General features: G+C 39.5%; 2 protein-coding genes across 6 annotated transcripts in view; both read left to right on the forward strand.

Annotated features, from left to right (window-relative positions):
* Positions 1–24,971, forward strand: part of znf469 (zinc finger protein 469) — a 376,839-nt gene that overhangs the window by 253,719 nt on the left and 98,149 nt on the right. The window lies entirely within an intron of this gene.
* Positions 1–24,971, forward strand: part of LOC143721168 (troponin I, fast skeletal muscle-like) — a 492,195-nt gene that overhangs the window by 193,858 nt on the left and 273,366 nt on the right. The window lies entirely within an intron of this gene.

Raw genomic sequence — 24,971 nt, forward strand, 5'->3', positions numbered from 1 at the left:
GCGCAAATCTGTAATGGAAACGTGGCTATGGTTACATATTACATATACTGTAGTAATACTATTAAATGAAATTCAAGCAACTAACCCTAACCAACCTGTAGTTAATAAATATGACTCAGTACTAGTTTGTTTGTGTTTTACATTGGATAATTTTACAAAAGATTTGTATTTCAAATAAATGCTGTTCTTTTGAACTTTCTATTCATCAAAGAATCCTGATAAAAAAAGATCATGGTTTCCACAAAAATTTTAAGCAGCACAACATTGATGATAAACAGAAATCAGAGCATCAAATCAGCCTATTAGAATGATTTTTGAAGGATCATGTGACACTGAAGACTGGAGCAATGATGATGATAAATTCAGCTTTGATCACAGGAATAATACCTTTGAAATATATTCACATAGAAAGCAGCAGGGCCGGACTGGGACCAAAATTCGGCCCTGGCATTTGTGGTTTTCAACCGGCCCAACTAATTGATGACGTTAAAAAGAATCCCCAGAATCTGAAATTTTTTCCCACTGAGACACACCATACAAGGCAGCAATGACTTTCACACTGTAGGCATACACGTCAGGATATAAGACTGAGGCGCATAGACCTTAGTCCATACACATTCACAGCACGAGCATGGCACAGCGGCCAAAAACACACACACACACACACAAGTATGGCACAGCGGCCAAAAACACACGCACACACGAGCATGGCACGGCGGCCCGACGCACACAACACAACTGCTTAATAAAGAAAAAGTACCATGACCAAACCACAATAGAATATATATGATAAAAAGAAGCATGACCTACCTTATTAAATCAGCAGCCGTTGCATTAGCGCGCTCTTCTCCGCTACCCTTTCAATGATCGGCCACTGACATGCTAGCAAGATTTGTTTTACTCTTTCCCCGCTTTTGGTTGCGTACTCTTGACGTGGAGCATATTACTTTGGGCAGAGGGGAAGGCCTCTGCCTATCACGTCCTCATGCACGTCCTGCAATATCACTTGCCAGTAGCTAGGGGGAGAAACCCCCCTATAAATATGGGCCTGCCCATCTCGTTTTTTCCAGGTTTCTCACATATTTTAGCTCTTTTCCCGCTGTCTTCCCGTTTTAGTATTTTCCCGTAAATATCCCGTATTTTTACGCTCTGATTGTGTTAACTCAGAACACGCAACTATCTGTGTCTGTGAAGTGGCGGCTTGCACTTGGGTGCTAGACCTCCAGTAAAGCAGGTGGCAGTATACAGACAGTAGCTTAGGCTACTATCGAAGAAGAAGAAGAAGAAGACAGTAGCAGCGGCGCGAGCGCGAGGAACATAGCGAGGAAGAGGGAAAAAGCATGGGAAAAAGTAGCGGGAAGTGAATTTGAAATGATCAAGGAAAGCAACGTGGTCAGCTCGGCCCAAAACAATAGAAAATAACACCGGCCCTTCTGGCATGTGCCAGAATTGCCAGATGGCCAATCCGGGCCTGGAAAGCAGTAATATTTTGTAATATAATATAATTTTATAACATAAATTGTAATAATATTTAATATTATTGTTGTTTTACTGTATTTTTTGGTCAAATAAATGCAGCCTTGGTGAGCATTAGTGTCCCGATCCCTGTGCTGTCTTGTGTTCTATAAGGACTTTTGTGTTGAAGTGTATTCTCTGTTACCTTTGTTTCTGTGTTCACTTTCTTGTTTGGCTCCTGTGTTGCCTTGTACCCTGTTTGTCACTATAGTTACCCTCATTAGTTCCAATGACTACCAATCACCCACACCTGTCCCTCATCAGCCCCTTGTTAACCTGTCTATTTACCTGTCTTTGTGCTACAGGATGTTGTTGTTTGTCGGTCGTTGTTCCTTTATGTGTGTTCCTGTCGTTGCTCCCCTGCCTTCTCTTTGTGGATTATACTCTTTTTCTTGGATTATTCTGCTAATAAACTTGTGCTTGCATCTGGATTGTCTCTCTCTGCCTCGTCCCTGCTCACACGTTACAGCTCACACGTTACAGCTCAAATGTAACAGAACGACTGACCAAAATTGAATAAGGCAGCACAAATTATGCATCTCTGTCAAGGAGACCGACCAATTGAGGAGTTTGTGATTGACTTTGTGGAGCTGGCCCACTTGACTTGTATTGACATGGTATGCCTAATGATATTTTTCCATGGAGGGCTATCTGAGCCGCTCAGCTCACTTATGCCGTTGCATGACCCTAGCTGGACTTTTGAACATTGTATTGACTTAGCATTACAGCTGAGCGGCTCTGCATTCACTGTGGGAGTCGCAGAGTCTCCAGAGAAGCCAGAGTCTCCAGCCGTCATGGATGCTACGCTGTTTTTACGTCTGTTATGAACGTTGTATTTGAAGATACCAAGGGGATTCCTAGGCATTGGAGATTGGCTTCCTGTTTGGGGGATACACCGGTGATGTCGGTTCATAAGTCTGCTCATTCCCGTTTCTGGCCCAGAGTCCAGTCCTGTGTCGGTTCCAGCTCGTGGACTTCCTGTCTGCTTTGACGCGACTACGGAGTTCATCCCTGAGATTTCAGTCTGCCCTGATGTGACCACAGAGGCTGTTCCTGAACTTCCTGTTTGTCTCCACATGACCACAAAGGTCGTAACTAAACTGCCTGTCTGCCCTGAAATTACCATAGAGGTCAACCTGGAATACCCTGCTGGTCCCTTTATGACCATCGAGGACGCCCTTGAGCTCCCAACCTGTTTTGACACAGCCCCTGAGGTCAACGTTAACCCCTCTGTGCTCTGTGTTTCAGTTTCGCCTGATCAACCGTGGTGGCCCTCAGCTACCCCTTGGTGGTCTTCACTCTGGTAGTCTTCACTGTTGTGGTGATCATCTGCTCTGCCATAGGGGTCTTTAGTCCCGTCTACTCAACTGTGGTGGACTTCTGCTCCACCATGGGGGTCTTCAGTTTCATCTACTCAACTGTGGTGGACTTCTGCTCCACCGTGGGGGTCTTCAGTTCCGTCTACTCAACTGTGGTGGACTTCTGCTCCACTGTGGGGGTCTTCAGTTCCGTCTACTCAACTGTGGTGGACTTCTGCTCCACCGTGGGGGTCTTCAGTTCCGTCTACTCAACTTTGGTGGACTTCTGCTCCACCGTGGGGGTCTTCAGTTCCGTCTACTCAACTTTGGTGGACTTCTGCTCCACCGTGGGGGTCTTCAGTTCCGTCTACTCAACTGTGGTGGACTTCTGCTCCACCGTGGTGGTCTTCAGTTCCGTCTGATCTGCTGGGATCTGCATGTCACGATCCCTGTGCTGTGTCTTGTGTTCTGTAAGGACTTTTATGTTGAAGTGTTTTCTCAGTTTCCATTGTTTCTCTGTTCACTTCCTGTGTTTGGCTACTGTTTTGCCTTTTACCTTGTTTCCTGCTATAGTTACCCTCATTAGTTCCCATGACAATAAATCACTCATCAGCCCCTTGTTTCCCAAAACATAAAGAAATGGTGTTTGCTAAAGCTTTCCTAAATGGTGTTTGCTAATGTATTTACAATGGCTCATATTTAGGGTTAGATTTTTCTCTAGAAAAACATGACAATTTAGTTACGTAATTGTGAAAATGTCTAAAGTAAAAATATCAAAACATTAAAATATAAAATGTACAAGTCTATCCATACATTTTTAGGTTGTTTTATGTTATTCCTTAAATTTCCATTTGAGCAAAGTAACAAAGTTAAAGACTCAGGGAAGAAGGAGGTGGGAAACGGCAAATGTTCATCACAACTTTATTCACACAAACTAAACGTAAACAATAAAACGAAAGTAAAGCAGCAGCCCCTTACTGACGACTGCCGCATAAACTAAAACAAAACAACAACATAAAGTCGAGGCCTGGTCCTCTCTCATCTTCAACTGTCGTCACTCCTCCTTTTTTCCTTCCGGAGCTCCTCTGTGGGACTCGGTGTGTCTCGCAGGTGATGCTCAATAACCATCGCACGACTCGTTCCATTCCCACACCTCTCTGGACCTGCCCTCCTCGCCACAAAGATGGCCAACACTTTGACCAATGGTTCAACTTTGGTTCAAAACACTTTATATAAAACATAACTAGAGTGCCAGTAAAATATATTTAGTCCTTGTGGATAGTTTTGCTTTTATTGTATTACAGCATGAACTGTCACCATAAACCAAACATTTCTGCTTCCACTCATCAGTATGTTCTGATACTGTTTTCCTTAAAGATTGTGGCAAAGTCAATTGAAGTAATTGAAGACACATTGAATGCCTCGAAGGAAAGTCATATCTTTTAAAGTCTCTCATTAAAGAGGTGAGAAATGGTTGAGCAATTGTGATTCTGGACAGAACTGGTTGTCTACCAGAGCTCAGGACACTGTGTCCTTGCGAGAAGAGCTGTGATAACGTGGTAAAAGTGGCTTAAAATAGTTAATTTGGTTTTATTATGTTTTAGGCCGATATTACAGGAACTGTGCCGTGTCAATGAGGCATACATTTAATAAATCTACCTGGAATGGAAGAAGGTGACGACGATAGATTTTGTTTAAAAGAAATCAGTTGCAAGCCAGTACTTGTACGTAAAATTTTATTGTGTTTTTATTTTTGGTTTAAAACATGTGTTGGCAACCTGTCACTAACACAACATGAAGCAACACTAAAAAAGTCTAAATTTAATGTTAATTTGGCCTTTTGTCCGTTACAAGCAACTTTTGTAATTTTTTTTGTTTGTTTGTTTTTGTATGACTTGGTAGTTTCATCCACAGGGAAATCTCACTGGTCCAAAATCCGCTCCACATATCCATATTTTGAATTATATTATATTATATTATATTATATTATATTATATTATATTATATTATATTATATTATATTATATTATATTATATTATATTATAATATATTATATTATATCATATTATATTATATTATATTATATTGCAGGTTGATTTTTTTTCCTGTGTGTTTATTTAATTTACTTTAGTGTTATTTTAGTATCATTAAGATAATATAGTTTTATATTATTATTTTGAAATATATTTTGGTTTAATGTTCTTTAATTTAAAGTTTTAGTAATTTTGTTGTTTTGACATTATTAGTTTTAGTTTCTTAAAAATGGATATATAGTTTTTAGTCATTTTGAAGCTGAAATAAAATAAGTTTTCTTACAATAGATTTTAATTCAAGTATTTTTTTAAAAATTGGTTTTAGTTCATTTATAGCCCTGATTTGTTTTTAGGCCATTTTAACTTCTCAGTTAAATACATCATACTTCCATGCTGTAAGAATAAAATGTTTTAAAAAAACCCACCAGAACACTAACCTATGACATGGTAATACAGCACTGATAGGATGTGTTGAAATAAAGTCAAAATCATACATTGATGGATATAAATATAAAGAAAGGAGATTATGATGGAACTTGTTTGGCCTCTTCAGCTAATGTGCTAGTGTCCAGCTTGTGGGCAGACGCTCTTATTTAAAACACGTGGGCCTCGGTTAAAAAACCAAAGCATCTCTCTCGTCTTTGATCACTTAACTCCCCTTCTCTCTCGGCGAGTCCTTGAAAAAAGCAGCTGCGGCAGATATTGTTGGACGTCATCCAGGGCTGATGAAACATACCTTGGTAATCCTCAGCACCTAAGCCCACAGTGTGTCGTGCCGGAGCGCAAACGTGACAGAGACACTGACACAGTTACCACTGCAGGTATGTCAGGAATGACTACATATGCTCACAGGCTGATGACCAGAAAACTGTCCGCAAGTGATAGTTTCTGCATGTCTGCTTCAGGGGGTGTAGCCAAAGTGGGACGTTTGCTAAGGATCATTTTATTTAGCAAAAGTATCTCGCATTCATTTGATGCGTCCAGGTCGCACTCAGTCACCATTATATGTTTGGTCTAAAATGCAACTGCTCTCATGTTTTGCTGCAGGACAGCAATCGTGAGTAAATTTTCTGTCATCTTTGCAGGACTGTGATATGAAGACTGTACAAAGTAACATATCTTTGGCAACAGTGTGAAAGTGAATGGCACATAACAGGAATACTAGTGGTATATACATAGATATTTATCGGTTCAGTGTGCGTCACATGACTAAACATGCATCATCGTTTTCACAGTCCACACTACAACGTGAAAGCGGCGTTTTAAAGTTTATCCACTTGGCAAAGCGTTTTCAAAAAGCTCAGTTTTTGCAGGACAAAAACACCGTCTCAGTGTGGACAGAAGGCCAACGAAACCTTATTAATGTGGACTAGAACTAACTCCGTCAGTTTGATCAGTTCTTTGTTCTTTGATCGTTTCGTTTTGTTTCTCTCCTGTGGAATTACCCAAGTTTGTTTTATAAAATAATTCTATTGCTATTTGATCCTTTTGGCCTCTTCTTCATCTTTATTGATCTTAAACGGGACAGTATGAACATTTTGAGGCATTTTAATTGAAGCAGTTAAGGTTTTAACATTCCTGATCAAAATTGACAAACTCAATTGCCAAATATGATTGTTGTAGAGAGGTCAGTGATAGATTTAGGTTCAATCAAATGGGAAAAATAATAAAACATCTATTTAATGTCTTATTATTTTAGTTGATTATGATTAATTACAGAATACAAAATATGTATTCAAATACCTTTCATCGCTTACAATTTTGTGTACTTTTGGATGATAATTTTGGTACCGTGTTGGGTCACCACCCAAAATCTGTTTTAACACGTGCGTTTGTCTGTTTATAATTATGAAAGGCATTTATAGAGGTGCTGATTTAGAGTCAAGTGGCTGCTCTTGTATGTTCAGTGTGTTTGTGCTCATGCTCATGTGTATGTACTGTTGTTGTCCATCACAGTGGGAAGAGCTTGGCCAGTCCTCCTTGTTTGGGATAATTGCATGTTTCTGTGGTCTGTGGTCCATTCTCTGTCTCTATGTGGCTAGGGTATCTATGTGGCAGGATCCACATTTAGGAGCACTGTCTCCACTGTCCAAATCTGTCCCACTCCTTCGCTATTCCTATAGAATTACTTACACTTTACCAATATAATACCATGTATTCGACCAAAATTAAATTCTAGTTTCGTGTGCAGTAGTTTTCTTGGGGTCTTCGATGTCTATTAGAGCTGGAAAATATATTCCAAAGTTGGTTAATTCATGAATTATTTAATGTACTTAAGGGGGGTAAACTGAAATAATAAATCAGCCGCTGCGGTGTGTGTGTGTGTGTGTATGTGTGTGTGTGTGTTTCAGGGGTTGAGCTGTGTGATGAATGGATCATCTGATCACTGAAAGGGACCAGATCAAGTGATTTATGCAGGAGAGTGTTAAAAGTGAAGCCGAAGCTTCGTGGTGTCTTTTCAAAAGAATTGCAATGAACAAACTTTATGAATTATTGTGCTGTGTGTGTGAATCTGGATCGTTTATCTGACATTTTGGACTGTACAGTAATAACCTGTCAACATTTATTTTTCTTGTATTTTATATAGGTTAGGGTATTACATTCTAATTACAATTCTAAAGGGATTTTAATATCAAGTTTTAAGGCCCGTTCACTCTAAGAACAATTGCTCTAACGATAACTATATTGTCCACAGCAGCACATTTGTGACATTCTCTGAATAACAGATTTAATTGTTTGACTGGATCCCTATTTGGCATTTTAGACTATATAGTTAAACAAAAAATATTCATTATTTCTATTCTTTTAATTTGTTGCTACTTCATTTGGTAGTTAGTAGTGCTCCTGAAGACCTGTTCGTACCAAATCTAAATGACAAAAGTATTACACTTTTTTACACAATTTTGTACAAAACCAAGACATTTATATAACGCAATAAATTGTTCAGCTGAATCTGTTTTATAATATTTTGAACAAATATGATAATATTTTTGCTCCTTTTAGTATGGAAAGTTAGGCACCACATTAAAAAAAAAATGTTTGCGATACCACAATTCTGAATCCCATATCTGAAATATGTCTTATATGTCTAATGTGTCTTATAAATGACACAAAAGTCTAAAATATTTCATAAATTATAATTGTGCAATATTTCAGACTCAATGAGAACTCATTGTTTTGTTAAATATCTTAACGTGCCTGTTTTTTGTGTGGAAAATTCTGAAAGATAGGTGTCTTAGCACAGCAGTTCTCTCCTTTCCTCACTCGCTCTAATATCAGCGCTTGGAACATCACAATCAATTGACTCGCTTCCAATTAATAACTTAAAAGCAGAAGAGAACAAGTCATATGGGAGTGCTTTATCTTCAGACCAAATGCTCTCTTCTAAATGAAAGCAGATTGGTCACATGTCTCTGGTTTATTGTTCTCGTCGCGTCTGATGCTGAGGCATACTGAGATGCAGATGATGGTTTTTCTCTCTGGTTTCCCAAACCGGCCGTGGAAAGAATAATTTAGTAAGTATATATGTGTTGCTCTGACTCAAAGCGCCACCTCAACATCCTGGCAGTGCCAGCACACCTAGCTTTCCAATGGCATCTGAAGTTCATTATCGCAAGTTTCATTTTAGACTGCAAACAGCCTGTTTCCTTTTTGCCATTGCCAGAAGGTCAGGACAGATGATACCCATAATCTGCCTGAAACTCAATCCCTACAGCTGCAAAAAAAGAGATGTTTTGAATTGTTTTCTGGCTGTTTTGCATAAAATCTGCCAATATGTGACTGATAAAGGTCAAGGCCCATCTAGAACTGGTTTAAACATGAAATTCAAATACCTCTGGATTCGTAATACATCTAAAGCACCTTGTCCTGCGTTACATAAGCATGCTGTGACCTCATAAGTGACTCCTGCGCTGAACTGATGAACTGATGCATGCTACGGGTGACATTAGAAGGAAGATTCATGCATGGCGTTCCACTCTCAACCCCACCTGGTGCTCCATCTTCCAAGTTCCCGTTCCTCAAAACCCCTAAAAGAAAGTTCAAAACGCGATATGCATCAAGGACAAAGCTATTAGTCAACATAGTTAACCACGTCAGCTCTTGTTGTACTTGAAAAACACCAGCCGTGGATGTTCATTGCATTGCTGTGTTTCTTTGAAAGGCAACCCTGGCCTTTTAATTCTCTTTTTCTTCTCTACCATTTTCTTTTCAAAGGAATAGAGCAAAATATAAATAAGTCTTCGCTTACCTAAAAAAGTCTTTCTGTGAATGTGCAGAGGGCTGTGAATAACGATTCAGGTTCATTTATTGCTTGTCTGGACTGGCTTGCTTTTGCCGAGAGCAAGAATATAAGGGAAGCAGGTGTGATTTGAAACATTGACCCTTAGGAGAACCCTCTTCTCAACCAATCACTGATCTAATCTTCAACCTGTCAGTCAAACTTACATAATGGGGCTCTTTTAAGGGAAATGTACACATATGAAGCTGAATATTAACATAATACTAATACAATTTTGACATGTCAGTTCAGCTTTTTTATTCACACAGTTGATATATGGCTCAAGCTGTAACCTGAAGTCATTGTCCTACCTATTTGGCATGGAACTTAGATTTTGTCTAGTGTTCTAGTGTCATTGTCCTGTTGGAAGGTGAACCTTCTGTCCAGTCTGAGGTCAATGCTCTGGACTAGGTTTTTATTAAAGGGTTAGTTCACCCAAAAATTTAAATTCTGTCAGTATTTACTCACCCTCATGTTATACCAACCCCGTAAGACGTTCGTTCATCTTCGGAACACGAATTAAGATATTTTTGATGAAATCTGAGAGCTGGATCACTCCTCCATAGGCTTCTAAGGGACTGAAACTTGCCAGCCCCAAAATGTTATTAAAGATATCGTTAAAATAGTCCAAGTGACTACAGTGGCTCAATCTTAAGTTGATCAAGCGACGAGAATACTTTTTGTGCACAAAAACAAACAAAAATAACGACTTTATTTCAACTATTCATTTCCTTCTCTGTGGGCCTCTAGTCAGTTAAACTAGTGTGATTGCATAGAGCTACGTCACACGTAGGCTCACTATTGGCCGACGCTGGTCATGAGTGTGATGCGTGTGACGTACAACAACAGTAGCTTACGCTATTACACTTGTGAACTGACTCGAAGCCCAGAGAGAAGGAAATGAATAGTTGAAATAAAGTCGTTATTTTTGGGGTTTTTTGCACACAAAAAGTATTCTCGTCGCTTGATAAACTTAAGATTGAGCCACTGTAGTCACTTGGACTATTTTAACGATGTCTTTAATAACTTTTCGGGGCTGGCAAGTTTCAATCCCTTAGAAGCCTATGGAGGAGTGATCCAGCTCTCAGATTTCATCAAAAATATCTTAATTTGTGTTCCGAAGATGAACGAAGGTCTTACGGGGTTGGAACAACATGAGGGTGAGTAAATACTGACAGAGTTTTCATTTTTGGGTGAACTATCCCTTTAAGAATATCTCTATCTTTTGCTGTGTTGAACTTTCCTTCTACCCTGACGAGTCCCCCAGTCCTTTTCTCTAAAAAAAACCACAGCATGATGCTGCGACCACCACCATACTTTGCTCATCACCTGCACAATACCACTCCAACAGTAGTGCCTGGTTTCCTCCAGACATGATGCTTGGAACTGAGGTTTGTCAGACCAAAGAAGATTGTTTCTTACAGTCTGAGAGTCCTTTAGATGTTTTTTTTTTTTTTTTGCAAGTGGGTTTTCGTGTGTCTTAACTGATGAGAGGCTTGAGTACGGCCACTCTCCCATAAAACCCAGATTAGTGGAATGTTGCAGTGATGTTTGTCCTTCTGTACATTTCTCCCATCTCCATAAACCAGTGGTTTTCAAACCCTGAAAAACCCAGAATTAAAAAAAATAATGGGTCGCCAGTGATTTAAATTTAAAAAGAAAAATTAAAATTCCATTTTCTAATAATATTAATAATAATAGCTTTGATTAGAAGTATACTAAAAAAACATTCAAATTCATGCAAAATAAATAATCCGCATGTCACCTGACCAAAATGAAGACAAAACAACGAAACAAACTGAATGCTTCTCCTGACATGCGTGTTGCCCTCTCATCCTGCGAACCGGCTTGGGACCAGATTATGCAGAATAAGCAGGCCCACCCTTCTCATTAATATATATACACAAAACACGCACTCGTTCGCTCCATCCGCAACACACACACACGTTCGCTCCATCGGCAGCAACACACAAACACTCGTCGTTCCTTGCGGCTTCCGCAACACACTCTCGTTCCCTCCATTGGCAGCAACACACACATTTCAGATCAATATATTTGTTTTCCTTAAAATTGTAATTAACACTAACTTTATTCTCATTTGAATTATAAATATCTTTGCTTTTAAACTGTGTGTGATTTTGGTTGGGTGACAGTTGTAGGTTAAGTTTGACAAGAGTTTACAGTTTGACAAAAGCACAATGTTGTTTTAAAATAAAAAAAAATTCTACCTATATATAAAAATCACACCTGCTCTGTTTAAATAGCAGTAGTAGGCTACAATTCGTACCATTCAGCGTAAGCACCGCTCAACTGTGATGTTTCCATGCACATTTTTGCGCATGTGAAAAGGATGATTTTTTCCTGTCGATATTGCAACGTGAGTGAAGTTGCTACAAAGCCAGTGCTCGAAGTGGGGCGGTTCTCAACCACTGACAGAAAAAGCGCCAGTGTCACGCCCGGTGATATACTTCGTTTGCAGTGCGTATGCAGTGCGTATTTTTTATGCACCCATGTTAACAGGTTCGAGCTTTCACACTGCACGCGCATGCGGTCCGTCAATGCGCTCCTGGTGCTGTGCGAAAAAAGCAGTGTATTGATCGTTCCGAGTCTATTTTTGCTGTGCTGCACGCGCTGAATTAAAGTGACAGCTCATGGTTGGTGGTCAAAAAACAGATTGACATGAAAATATAATAATCTCACCATAAATGCATTTAATTAAATAAAATGTAGTAATATATATGTATTTTTGGACTTGCAGACTTGGAGGAGTTCCGTTTTCGTACGCACGTGCACACACGCACGACTTGTTTTAATACATTTATGTTGTTAATAAATAACAATACGTTTTGTTAAGTTTTGTTTTTCACTGTAGAAATCTCAAATGTCATGATTTGCCAATGTAAGAGAGTACCGGCACCTTTCTTTTCACACTTCAAGCACTGTACAAAGCCTATAATAAAGAATAGTTTACCATCAAATACATCGCGATTCGCGAATGTTGAAACATTTTGATTCTAATGAGAGAGTTACGTCAGCATAATGCCACTTACTTTTACTTTCGCTTTAAATTATTTCGTTTTGTCTTTTTTATAGTTATTTTTTTTAATTCTTGTTCTGTTCTGAATATTACATTTAAAGAGTTTGTTGTGGAATATGTTTTGTGCATTTTTTAAGCATGCAGCAAACGATAGGCTTAATTGGTTAAAATTCCTGTATGTAGGCCTATAGCTTGATCAAATTAGTTCAGAATCGACTTTGCGTTGCAATCGCGTCAAGGATCAGCAAGTGCACGTGCATCATCAAAAGGGGTTAAAAAAAGTGCTGAGCTGATTTTTTCCTGCGCACAAGCCTATGGTTCGCGTAAAAAAAAAAAAAAAAGGGTCCCTCTTGAAAAAGTTTGAAAGCCACTACCATAAACGTATGATCATGAAGCTCAACCAGAGTGACCATCAGCTTCTTGGTCACCACTCTAACCAAGGCCCTTCTCTATTGATTGCTCAGTTAGCTTAGGAGGAAGAGTATTAGCTGTTCCAAACTTCTTCCATTAAAAATGATTGAGGCTACATACTTTTGTTAACCTTCAATAAAACAGACTTTTTTTGTAGTCTTCCCCAGATCTGTGTCTTGATATAAACCTGTCTCTGAGGCAGTTCTATTGATATGCATGACCTTTTATTGAGAGGTGTGTGCCTTTTCCAAATCACACCCATTCAATTGAATTTGCCAGAGGTTAACTCCACTCGAAGTGTAGTAACATCTACAAGTGGGATTGGAATGCTCTTGAGCTAAATTTCAAGTGTCCCAGAAATACTTATGCAATGTAATTTTTCCAGTTGTTTTTATTTGTTATAAATTTATCATAAATATTTGTTATCACAAATCTGTTTTTTGCTTTGTCATTAAGGTGTATGGAGTGTAGATTGATGGTATTTATTCTGAAAGTTACAGTACGTTTTCATAGAATGTTAATATCTTTCCTTTCAAAGGATTTGATTTCTCATGATACAAAATCTTTAAACATTACACTTTTACTTTTCATTATGGTTGCAGAGTGGCCAGTGTTTGCTTTTTTTGCTTTTTTTGCACTGATGGATTGCTAGCCTTTTTCTATTCCCGTTCTATTCTATTCCCGCTGTCTGTGTTTAATGTGCACTGCTGGAATGTGCTGGGCTTTGATGAGCTCTGACATCCCGACAAACACCTTTAATACCCACCTGGCTGACTAACCGTCCCATCTGCCTGTCTAATGCACAGCAGACTGTATGTAGGTTTGTGTGTGTGTGCACATGGACAGCACATGTTTCTTCAGGATAGAGAGAGAGAACCAGTGTGTAGGAGAGAATAAGTCCAGATATTTAGCTCTATAAAGGGCAATGAACGGTATAAAGGCCCCACCGTGCTCTTCACGTCTTGTGCTAGAGCCACTGTTTTGTACAGCAGACAATGCAGCCCTCTGTCTGCTTTTAATTAGGATCTGTGGTGATGTCGAGGACCGGGGGCACAAGACTGATTGTGAGAGCTGAACTGTGCAGGAACCCACCATATGAAGCCACAGTCCATAAGTCAAAGGCCTTAATAAACAATAACGACCATCTCGCCTTTGATTACCAACCACAGCAATCACATCATGAATTGGTTATAACTCAAGGCGCCGCTACTGAAATGAGCAAATGCTTCCATAAAGTGGAGAAGAGTGGAGTAAATTGTGCCACTTTTGTTTTTACTAGCAAAGATAGACTCTATCTATCTATCTGACTTGCTGTGTTTATCTGTCCATCCCCTTTGGTAATTAGTGTTTGGCTTTTGAGTTTTTTTATCCGTCCGTCTGTCCGTCTATCCAATATAGTAATTAGTGTTTGGCTTTTGAGTTTTTTCATCCATCCATCCATCCGTCTAACTATCCATCCAATATGGTAATTAGTGTTTGGCTATTGAGTTTTTTCATCCATCCATCCATCCATCCAATATGGTAATTAGTGTTTGGCTTTTGAGTTTTTTCATCCATCCATCCATCCATTATGGTAAGTAGTGTTTGGCTTTCGAGTTTTCTATCTATCTATCTATCTATCTATCTATCTATCTATCTATCTATCTATCTATCTATCTATCTATCTATCTATCTATCTATCTATCTGACTCTGTGTCTATCTGTCCATCCAAAATGCTAATTAGTGTTTGGCTATTGAGGTTTCTTTGTTCATGTGTCTCATCCGTGCTAGCTTGCTTAGCTGTGTAGGACTCGTAAACTTCTGTATGCTGACATATTTACACTTGGCAGGAGTAACATTTTTGTATGTGGCCTGAACAACCAGATGCTTTTCGATTTAGCCAAATCACGTCTTGTATGCATCTTAAACTACCTCTGCAGGCAGTCAGAGGTGTTCAAGCATTATGTCTGGATTTGAGGGCCAAAGAAGACTATCTTTCCACATCCTGTCATATCACGTCCATTCCCATAAGTGACGGCTTTGACTGATGGTGAACACAATCAGAGGAGGATTCACACAATAAATAATGCTGCATTCATGGCAAGTGTCCTCAGGGAACACTTTAGTGCTGTACAATCACAGCTGAAAACCAGACTCCATCTGTCACATTCCTTATGCATCTAAGCAGATTCTTCTTCCGTAACACTATTGGTTGAGTTCAGATTGTTGGGCAACAGCTACATATACACCGGCTAAAGGGTTAATCACTCTATATCCAACCATATCCACTCAGTCTGCAGTCTCAAGCTATGCATGAGAACCACATTTTTGCAGGAAGGAAGGCCTAGTGTCACAATTAGTTATTTCAAAATTATAGCCATGTAAACAGTATGTGTGTAAACATGATTTTACTGAAAAGATTACTTGCTGACCATTTCTATATTCCTCTGTAGTCTGTTATACTCCTAATTATATGTACATTAAAACTAGATAGGGGACTTCCGGTTGGGCAGTGAAGCACGATGGCAGGTTAAGCTGTGAGCTCCCTTAAGTTAGTTTAAATACTCTGCTAAACTCGATATATATTTGTTGAGAATTTTCGTGTGCTGAGAGATGAGCGGAGGTAACAAATCTAAAGCTAAAAGAAACCTCAAAAAGCAAGGTAAAGACCCCAAACGAACAGAGACAGACAGCATGCAAGAAAAAGAAGAAAATGGCGACCGAGAAACTTCAGACGCTCTGCGCACAGGCTTAAATGCTACAAGTAAGCAGATACAGGAATTTCGCAACGAGCTGAAAGCGGAGTTCGGGTCATTTAAAGATGAACTCAAAACCCAGATGAAACGCGAGCTAGGGGAGTTTAAAGAGGACATAAATAAAAAAATCGTGGCAACAATACAAGAAATAAAGGAACAAAATGCAAAAGCTGAGGCCACCTTGTCGCGTGTTGAAGAAATGGAGTGCTGGAGCACCGAGACTGATGGTCTACTACACGACTTCATAAAAGAACACAAAAAGATGACGGAAAAATTGACGGACATCGAGTCGCGGTCCAGAAGAAATAACCTGCGGATTTTCGGAATGCCAGAAGAGGCCGAGAAGGGGTCTGTTACTCAGTTCGTCGAAGAAATTATCCGGATTAAACTCGACATTGAAACCGACTGTCAAATTCAGCGGGCGAACAGAGCTCTGGCGCCGAAACCTAAAACAGATCAACCACCGAGGGCCATCGTGGTGAATTTCCTACAGTATAATACGAAGGAGAAAGTCCTGAGAAGAGCCTGGGAAAAGAAAATAATCACACTTGGAGAGCGGAGGATTTTCTTCGACCATGATTACACCTCGGCTGTGGTGCAGCAACGCAAGTCGTATGTTAAAGCCAAGAAAATTTTGAAAGAAGCGGGGATTCGATTTCAGACTCCATTTACAAAGATGAGAGTTCACTGGGATAGTGGAGTAAAAACATACAACGAAGCGGGAGAAGTGGAGAAAGACTTGCGGTATAGAGGATATAAAGTGACGGATTCTGAAGATGCAGCCGGCCCAATAACATTACTGGAACGACTCGAGGCACGGAAAAGTTTAGCATGGCAACGGGTCGGCAGAGAACGGAGAGCGGATGCAAGCAGAAGAGCACGGAAACAGCTGGAGGATTTTCGGCGGACAAACACGGTGAATTTGTAAGAACCCTCTATATGATGACGTGAACAAGGGACTAATGCATAAGGGGTTAAGGGGGAAGCAATGTTGCGCGATGACCGCAATTTAGAACAATTCAATAATACAGTGAGAGGGGTTTGTGAACATGCATTGACTTAGGGGAGACATGGTCAAGGAAGAAAATATTATCTAGTATGGGTGCAAAAACATCTTACAGACTGCACCTCATATCTAGAAGGGGGCCCTCAGTTCAGCTGAGGCTTTCCCTCTCGATGGAGACAGTGACTCAAAACCCTAAGTTCTGGGTAAACATTCCCATCTGGAGGTCAGTTGATATCCTTTCAGTTAATCTAATAGGTTTTGGTTTATGTAAAAGTTATTTAGTAGTTTGTACCTGTTCAAATGTTTGCCAGTGGGGTTATCATTATACAATGATTGACATAGAGATAGTTGAATGCAGGAGAGAGACATTTAGATAATGTCTTTGAATGTTAATGGATTAGGGAACCCAGCCAAAAGAGCTAAAGTTATAGCCAAATTGAAAAAGGAAAAGAAACATATTTATTTTCTGCAAGAAACACATTTATCGAATGAGGAACATGAAAAACTGAAAAAAATTGGTTTAAAAAATATATTTTATAGTTCATGTCCAAACCATCGTAAGAGAGGGGTCATTATCTTAATTCCAAAAGGTGTTAACTTTGATTCCCACAAAGAAGTAAAGGATAAAGAAGGGAGATATGTTATTGTTAAAGGAACAATTAATAATAGTGTGGTAACTTTGATAAATGTTTATGCCCCACCGGAAAGCAATAAACAATATTTCAAAGTACTATTTGATATTGTGGCAGAGGAGATGGAGGGGGTTGGTATATGTGGAGGGGACATAAACATAGTGCTTAACCATGACCTGGATACTACAAGCCATAAAAGAAACAAAAAACATATAACAAAATTCATGAATCACATATGTACAGAAATGGGCCTAATTGATGTCTGGAGGGAATTACACCCATTAGAGAAGGATTATAGTCACTACTCTGCCACGCGTTCTGTGTATTCTAGAATAGATAACTTTCTCTTACAAGAAGAAAATAGACACCGGATACAGAATTGTGGTATCGGGTAGCTGACGTATCGGACCATAATGCTATTTATATGAAGATCTCTCTGGGAGAGGAAAAAAGGAACACATTTTGGAGATTAAATCTAGGAATATTAAATAATGAATCAGTTGTTGAGCAAATCCGAATATAAATAAAAAGATACTTAGAGGAAAATAACAATGGAGAGGTAGACCCCTCTATACTATGGGATGCACTAAAAGCAGTGATTTGAGGAATTAATAGCTATTACAAGCACTCTTAAAAAAGAAAGGATAGCTCATTATTAGAAACTTATTTCAGAATTAAAACAATTGGAGTTAAAACATAAACATAAATCAAATAAAGAGGTGGTGGCTCAAATGGGAGAATTGAGAAAGGAAGTTAACAGCTTGTTGCAATCAGAAGTGAAGAAAAATAGTGGCTAGTGGCTAGATTCGTGAAACAAACTTATTATGAATCAGGGCACTTAAATTATTAGCAAGACGAATGCGGAAGCAACAAACTGATAATTTAATCTCCAAAATACGAGTCAAATTAAATGTGAACCGACAGATATTAGAAATATATTTAAGAAGTACTATGAAGAATTATACAAACAGACCTCTGGTATGAATGGAACCAAAACACAAGAATGCCTTAATACATTAGATATGCCCTCTATTGGTGAAGTACAAAATAAAAGTCTAACTGCAGAAATTACCACTGAGGAACTACAACAGGTCATGGGCAAATTAAAATCAGGCAAATCACCAGGGAGCGATGGTTTCCCTTCAGAGTGGTATAGAACTTACTACAAAGAACTGATGCCATTACTAAGGGACAAGTTCAATTGGGTCATAAAAGAAGGGAAAACTCCTCCATCGTGGAAAGAGGCTATCATTTCTGTTATCCCCAAGGAGAAAAAAGACAGGGAACATTGTCAAAACTATAGACCCATATCACTTCTTAATACAGACTATAACATTTTTAGCTCTATCTTGGCATCCAGAATACAATTATTTTTACCAGACTTGATAGATGAAGACCAGACAGGTTTTGTTAAAGGTCGACAAACATACGACAATATAAGAAGAACTCTCCATCTAATAGATAGGGCTCATCGAAATAAATTACCTATAGGCCTAATCAGTCTTGATGCCGAGAAGGCCTTCGACAGGGTCAACTGGGAATTTCTTTATTTAGCATTAGAAAAGTTGGGTTTTAATGACAAATCTGTCCAGTGTATCAAGTCATTATATCAGAATCCAACAGCTAGAGTAAGAGTAAATGGGTCTCTATCAGAGAGATTCCTCCTGGAAAGAGGAACTAGACAGGGTTGCTGTCTTAGTCCCTCTCTATTTGCCATCTATATAGAGCCACTGGCACAATTAATCCGACAACACCTGTGATTCCAGGGGTCGAAATTAACGGCATGGAACATAAAATTAGTCTTTTTTCAGATGATGTTATGATCTATTTAGCTGAACCCAAAAGGTGCGCTACCCAGAGTGCGCTATTCAACACTCCAATTACCTAGAGTGAAAGGTGGCATGGCTCTTCCAAGTCTTAAAAATTATTACTGTGCAGCACAGTTGCGTCCCATCTTATATTGGTGCACCTCTAGTTAAATAGCCAAGTGGAAAGACAAACTGGATCCAATCACAACATTCTCATTGAAGGTATGGCATTCTATTGTTAAACAATTCAAATTGGAGAAAGAAATTGGAATACTTAGGTGGATTACTCATGATGAGGAGTTTAAGTCAGGAAGGGATGACCAAATATTTCAACAGTGGAGGGATAGGGGAATAACAGCATTGTGCTGTGTAATTTCAGAGCGCGAAATTAGAAGTTTCCAGGACTTAAAGGAGAATTTTGGAACGAGAAATCAGGATGTATTTAGATACTTCCAGTTGAGGGATTACTACAACAAAAAAAGGAAAGTTAAAGTAAGTGATATTCATCTCCTTACTAAAATGATGATGGACACCTATGAGCATACACTACCCAGAATCATTTCTTATTTGTATGAAGTGTTGATGTTTAGCGGCCCCTCCTCTACATTATATATAAAGTTGAAATGGAATAAAGAACTAAAGTTTGAAATAACAGAAATGGATTGGTATGACTTGTGGTCAATACACCAAACTACTACCAGTTCACAAATATGGAGGGAGTTTTGCTGGAAGTGCCTTATCCGCTTCTTTATAACACCTAAGATCAGAAACAAGCAAGTCTCCGGACAACAAGCGTGCTGGAGGCATTGTGGACAGTTAGAAGCGGACCACACACACATTTTTTGGAGCTGTGAGAAAATTCAGTCTTTTTGGGACGATGTGCAGGTAGTTATGTCGGAAGTGTTTGGATGTAAAATACCTAGAACCTCTATGTTTCTACTAATGGGAAATATTAAAGGCATAGTCCCTAAAAGTGATCAATACTTATGTAAGATCCTTCTTGCAGCTTGCAAAAAAACTATAACTAGGAACTGGCTTAAAGATACAACTTTGAAGTGTAAACAATGGTTTGGAATTATTGAAGAAATCATGGTTATGGAAGAACTTACATATATTTTAAAGATGAAAAAAGGTGCTTTTAAAAGGGACTGGGAAAAGTGGTTGATATATAAAGAATGTAAAGACATTTTTAACTAAGTAAACAGTAATGGATGTTAGAATGGTTAACCTCACCAGTTTGGCTTTGTTGTTCAGTGTTTTTATATTTTTTTATAGGGGGGTTAGTGCATACATATAATTTCAGGTATGCAGATACACGAGGATTTATATTTGAGAATATGCGCGGATATTGTGACGGCTCTGAGCCGTATAAAGTTGTATAAGTATAAAGCTGTCTATGCCATGTAGCATACATCTGCGATGTATTTATGCATAATTTCTTTCTCCACTCTTCTGTAAATTTTTTTTTTGCTTTAATTGTTCATTCTGTAAATCAAAAATTAAAAATAAAAGTGTTAAAAAAACTACGTAGGTGAAAATATTGTAAGTAAATGTTACCTTTAATGATATATTTCCTGAACTTGAAATTCTTTGGGAAGTTCAACCAAAATCGCATACTACTATGTGTAAAATAAAGTTGAATTGTGATTAAGAACTTTTCAAAGACATTATACAATGGAACAGTAAAAAGTATTCTAGATTCCTGTTATTAACATTGTATGACTATGTGATCATGAAGACTGTCTCACAGCCAAAACCACTGCAAGTTCTGCTTTAGTTTATATCATGGCTTTGTTTCTTGAACAATCACTGCTACTTCGATTCCAGCAAAAATAGTCAAGATAGTGAGTGGAAATCGACTGATAACAGCTGGCTCCGTAATGGATGTTAAAATTGGATTATACGGATTTAAACAAGAAATATGTTATGGGTAGCCAAGCAGAATTGCATATGATTGAGTTTTACCAACCTGGCTTCGGATTTGTAAAACATTTGTTAATTTGTTTTCCAGAACTACGCCATGTGTCTGCCATTTGACAGTATCTCAATCCATTTATGTTTTAGCACTCCACAAAGTTCAAAACATTGGAAAGAATGAAATAGAAAAACACTGGATAAAAATCGAGCATTTAGCTTGAAAAAAAGAGAGATAGAAATTGAGATAAAAAACAGTCCCCCTGTTCCCGAAAGTTCAACTTGAGTTAAATCAAAGAAACGTTTTATTCAAGTTTTTCTTTGCCAAAAGCATATTTACATATGTGGCAATGATGTGCTAAAAACCTTTTTTTTATTACCCAGACCCTCAGGTCACTCATAAAGTGTCAATAAACACTTATTGTACCACTTTGTGTATTGCTAATGTATGTGATAACCAATTCAAAATATTTTTCTAAAAAGTAAAAATTTTAAACACTTCTTTGTCTGATGGGAGGGCTTGTGCACATTTCAATTATTGTAGCCCCGTCCCTCTAATCATTGGCCCTCGTCCAATATCTCAGCATGTGACCGAGAGAAAGCAGCTCTTTTGGCAGCATGTGCTTAGGCACATATGGAGCTTATTGCACACTAGTCACCGCTGCCATGAGCCCACCATTGCATCTCTCACTTGCTGAACCTGGATCACACATGCATGTTCCAGGAAGCTGAGTGTACCTCTGGATGATGACCGGCTGGCCTTGCTCCTCTGGACCTGCTCCCCAATGCATGAGCCCGTCCAGTTGTAGTTTAGCTGACACTTTTATCCAAATCAGCTAACAACAAACTTATTGTTCCCATGAAGTACTTGAAGTTACAACATGAAGTAAGTTTCTTGCTCGAGTAGTAGCCTCATGGGCCGCACACAGAACACGTTTTTCCAGTCAAATGCGCTACTTTTCCATTGTTTTTCTATGTAAACACACGCTAGACGGACATCTATAATCGATGCGCGCATGTCTTGCGTCTCGCGCATGACACAGCGTTCTAAAAATGTGGCGCTCAAGTTAAAATCAGTTTAACTTTTGAAAAAACTTGAGACCTTGCAAAAATACGTTCTGTGTGGACGAGCCCTTACACATAGTGTGGTTGCGCTTCGTGGTCCTTTCTGATTCCACCCCTCTCACCTACTTTGCTTCCAGGAAATTTTTTTATCAATGTCATTGTTGGTGGACAAATTAAATTTGTGAAAAGTATTTTAAAGTCTAAAAGACCAAAAGTGCCCATCGAAGATATTTAGATATCTAAATATATCTAAATAAGAAACACCCATTTATGTGATGAGATGTGATGCCAGTTCTTCCCTAGAGCATCCCGAAGTGGCAACTGCTGTTCACATGGTGCTGTTGGTTTGCTTGTTTTGTTTTTGAATTTGTACCTTCTACTTGGTTGGTTTGAATAATTACATTTTCTGGATCTAATCATTAGCCAGACTTTGATTTTACATATTGCCAAAGGATCATGCTCACCTTATCTGCTCACCATCTATCCATACAGTTGTTCAGTAAGCCTCCATTCTCTAAAATCCTATTGCAACAGCGTCCATCTATCCATCTCCAGGTACAGTACAGATGTCAGTTCTGATCAGTCATATCATGATAACGTCTGGTCATTAAACATCTGTAGGAAACTCTTATAGGGCCCTATAGTTTCCGCGATCACGGAATCGCGGACGGAATCGCGGAATTGGCAAATTAACGCGAAATCTAGTGCTAATGCAGAATTTCGTGGAATTTTACATATTTGGAATGAAATTATGTTTTTGTGTGGGAGAAGAACGTATGTCTGGGGAAAATGCAGACTGGGGGAAGCAAATCTGGGCAACACAACCCGTCCCGTCATTTCAGCTGCCTCTCTCTCTTCAAAACAATGAAAGCATGGCGAAGCGGCTCTCCACGGCTCTGCTTTCGTCGGCGAAAAAGTTAAGAAACCTGACGCTAAGCCCTCAGTACCGAGCCGAGCAGTTCCCACGTGACTTGTATGCAGTGTTTCCCACACATAGGCTAATTCGTTGCGGTGCACCACAGGATCAACACCAGCCGCCACATATTGCGTTTCGTTATTCATTCGTATGCGTTATTCAACGCTATTTAAAACACGCAGCGTATTCTTTCAGTTGCATTTTCTTTTCCCTTCTCTCCCTCCGTCTCTGTCACTCACGCGTCTCTCTTACATACACACACACACACACAACCCCTCAACTCCATGCACACTGAGGCGCTCCGGACTAGACAAAAGCGAAGCGAACTCCGCAAGCGACATTGCGTGAGTGAGGCCAAGTGTGTCCGAGAGCGCACTCGATAGTGCGCGAGAGAGACCGAGTGTGTCCGAGAGGGCACTCGATAGTGTGCAAGAGAGACCGAGTGTGTCCGAGAGCGCACTCGATAGTGCGCAAGAGAGACCGAGGGTGTCCGAGAGGGCACTCGATAGTGTGCAAGAGAGACCGAGTGTGTCCGAGAGCGCACTCGATAGTGCGCAAGAGAGAGACTGAGTGTGTCCGAGAGCGCACTCGATAGTGCGCAAGAGAGAGACCGAGTGTGTCCGAGAGCGCACTCGATAGTGCGCAAGAGAGACCGAGTGTGTCCGAGAGCGCACTCGATAGTGTGCGAGAGAGACCGAGTGTGTCCGAGAGTGCGCGAGAGAGACCGAGTGTGTCCGAGAGCGCACTCGATAGTGCGCGAGAGAGACAGAGTGTGTCCGAGAGCGCACTCGATAGTGAGCGAGAGAGACAGAGTGTGTCCGAGAGCACACTTCATAGTGCGCAAGAGAGACCGAGTGTGTCCGAGAGCGCACTCGATAATGCGCGAGAGAGACCGAGTGTGTCCGAGAGCGCACTCGATAGTGTGCGAGAGAGACAGTGTCCGAGAGCGCGCTCGATGAGTGCGCTTTACAGTGCGCGAGAGAGAGACTGAGTGTGACTTTTATTTAAACTTATATAAACTAATATAATTTATTTTACTGGACAACTTAAAGCTCATAACCATTAATATTTTGTTGTTACCTGAAGTACTTTGAGTGCAGTGTTTGCATCATGCAGTATTTGTCCTGAAAAGTAAATGTGATGTTTGTTACCTTAATAAATTTAAGGTCATTCATGTGTTATTTGTGTACAATTTAATCATTAACATTAAAAGCACACATTTTTATGACTAAAATAACAGTAAAGGGTAAAAAAAACTGAATTCCCCAAAATTAAAACGGAAAAAATGGAATTTGCAAAAATGTAAACGGAAAAAACGGAATTTGGGAAAAAATAAAACGGATTTTATAGGGCCCTACTCCTACAGTTGCCTTATGGCACTTTTCCACTGGATGGTACGGCTCAGTATGGTTCGACTCGGCGCGGCACGGTTCGGCTCGCTTCGCTTCGCTTTTCCACTGCGTGGTACGACTCGTCTCTGCGCAGCACGGCTCGGTTCGCTTTAGCTCGGTTGCTTTTCCTCTGCAGTTAATACCGCTTCAAAGTGGGAGGGATTATGACTGATCGTTATAGTTTATCCACTCTTCAGCAAACAACAAGAGGAACGTCTGCGCTTCTCGTCCACTGACCACGATTCAGCCATTTCTTTTTTGGAAGTTTTTTTTTTCTTCAAGCAAGTCAAGCAAGTAGTTTTAAAAAGCGCCAAAAAGCGTGCTGTACCGAACCGTACCGTACCGTACCGTACCATGCAGTGGAAAAGCGCCATTACCGTCCATAGGCGCACCCCGACTCCTGATCATGCTATATCTGCCTCTGAAAAGTATGAACACTCTTTTCCTCAGAAATTTACGAATTAAATTAATTATATCTAAAGTTAGTTCACAATAGATCTCTTCCCAAATACTTTGTTTCTGTCGAAGTGCCTGTTATTACTTTTCACTTGATAAACTGTCTTGCTTTTGTTAAACGTTCAGTATAATTAAAGAAAATGCAAATCTGGCTTCGATTTCTGGAGAAATCTGGAAAGACCCATTCGATTTCTGTAATTATTGACCAAATACATGATCTCTCCCACCTGTTCATACCCCCTGGAAAGAGTTTTTGCTTCATATACACTTCCTCCTATTTCTAGTCCAATGCACAGTACTGAGCACAACCACTTCTCTTGGTTGTCAATGATCTCCTCTCTGTGTATTCTGGTACCTCTAGTAGTACAATGCTGCTCTATTTTGTTATTGGAACAACTGGTACAGCTCTCCTGGTTTACGTCCTAGCTAATATGCAGAATATATTTATCCCTATTCAGAATTCTAAATCTACT

Source organism: Siphateles boraxobius, unplaced genomic scaffold (assembly GCF_051911475.1).
Source record: "Siphateles boraxobius isolate OS27281-9 unplaced genomic scaffold, OSU_SipBor_1 65, whole genome shotgun sequence".
Classification (NCBI taxonomy): domain Eukaryota; kingdom Metazoa; phylum Chordata; class Actinopteri; order Cypriniformes; family Leuciscidae; genus Siphateles; species Siphateles boraxobius.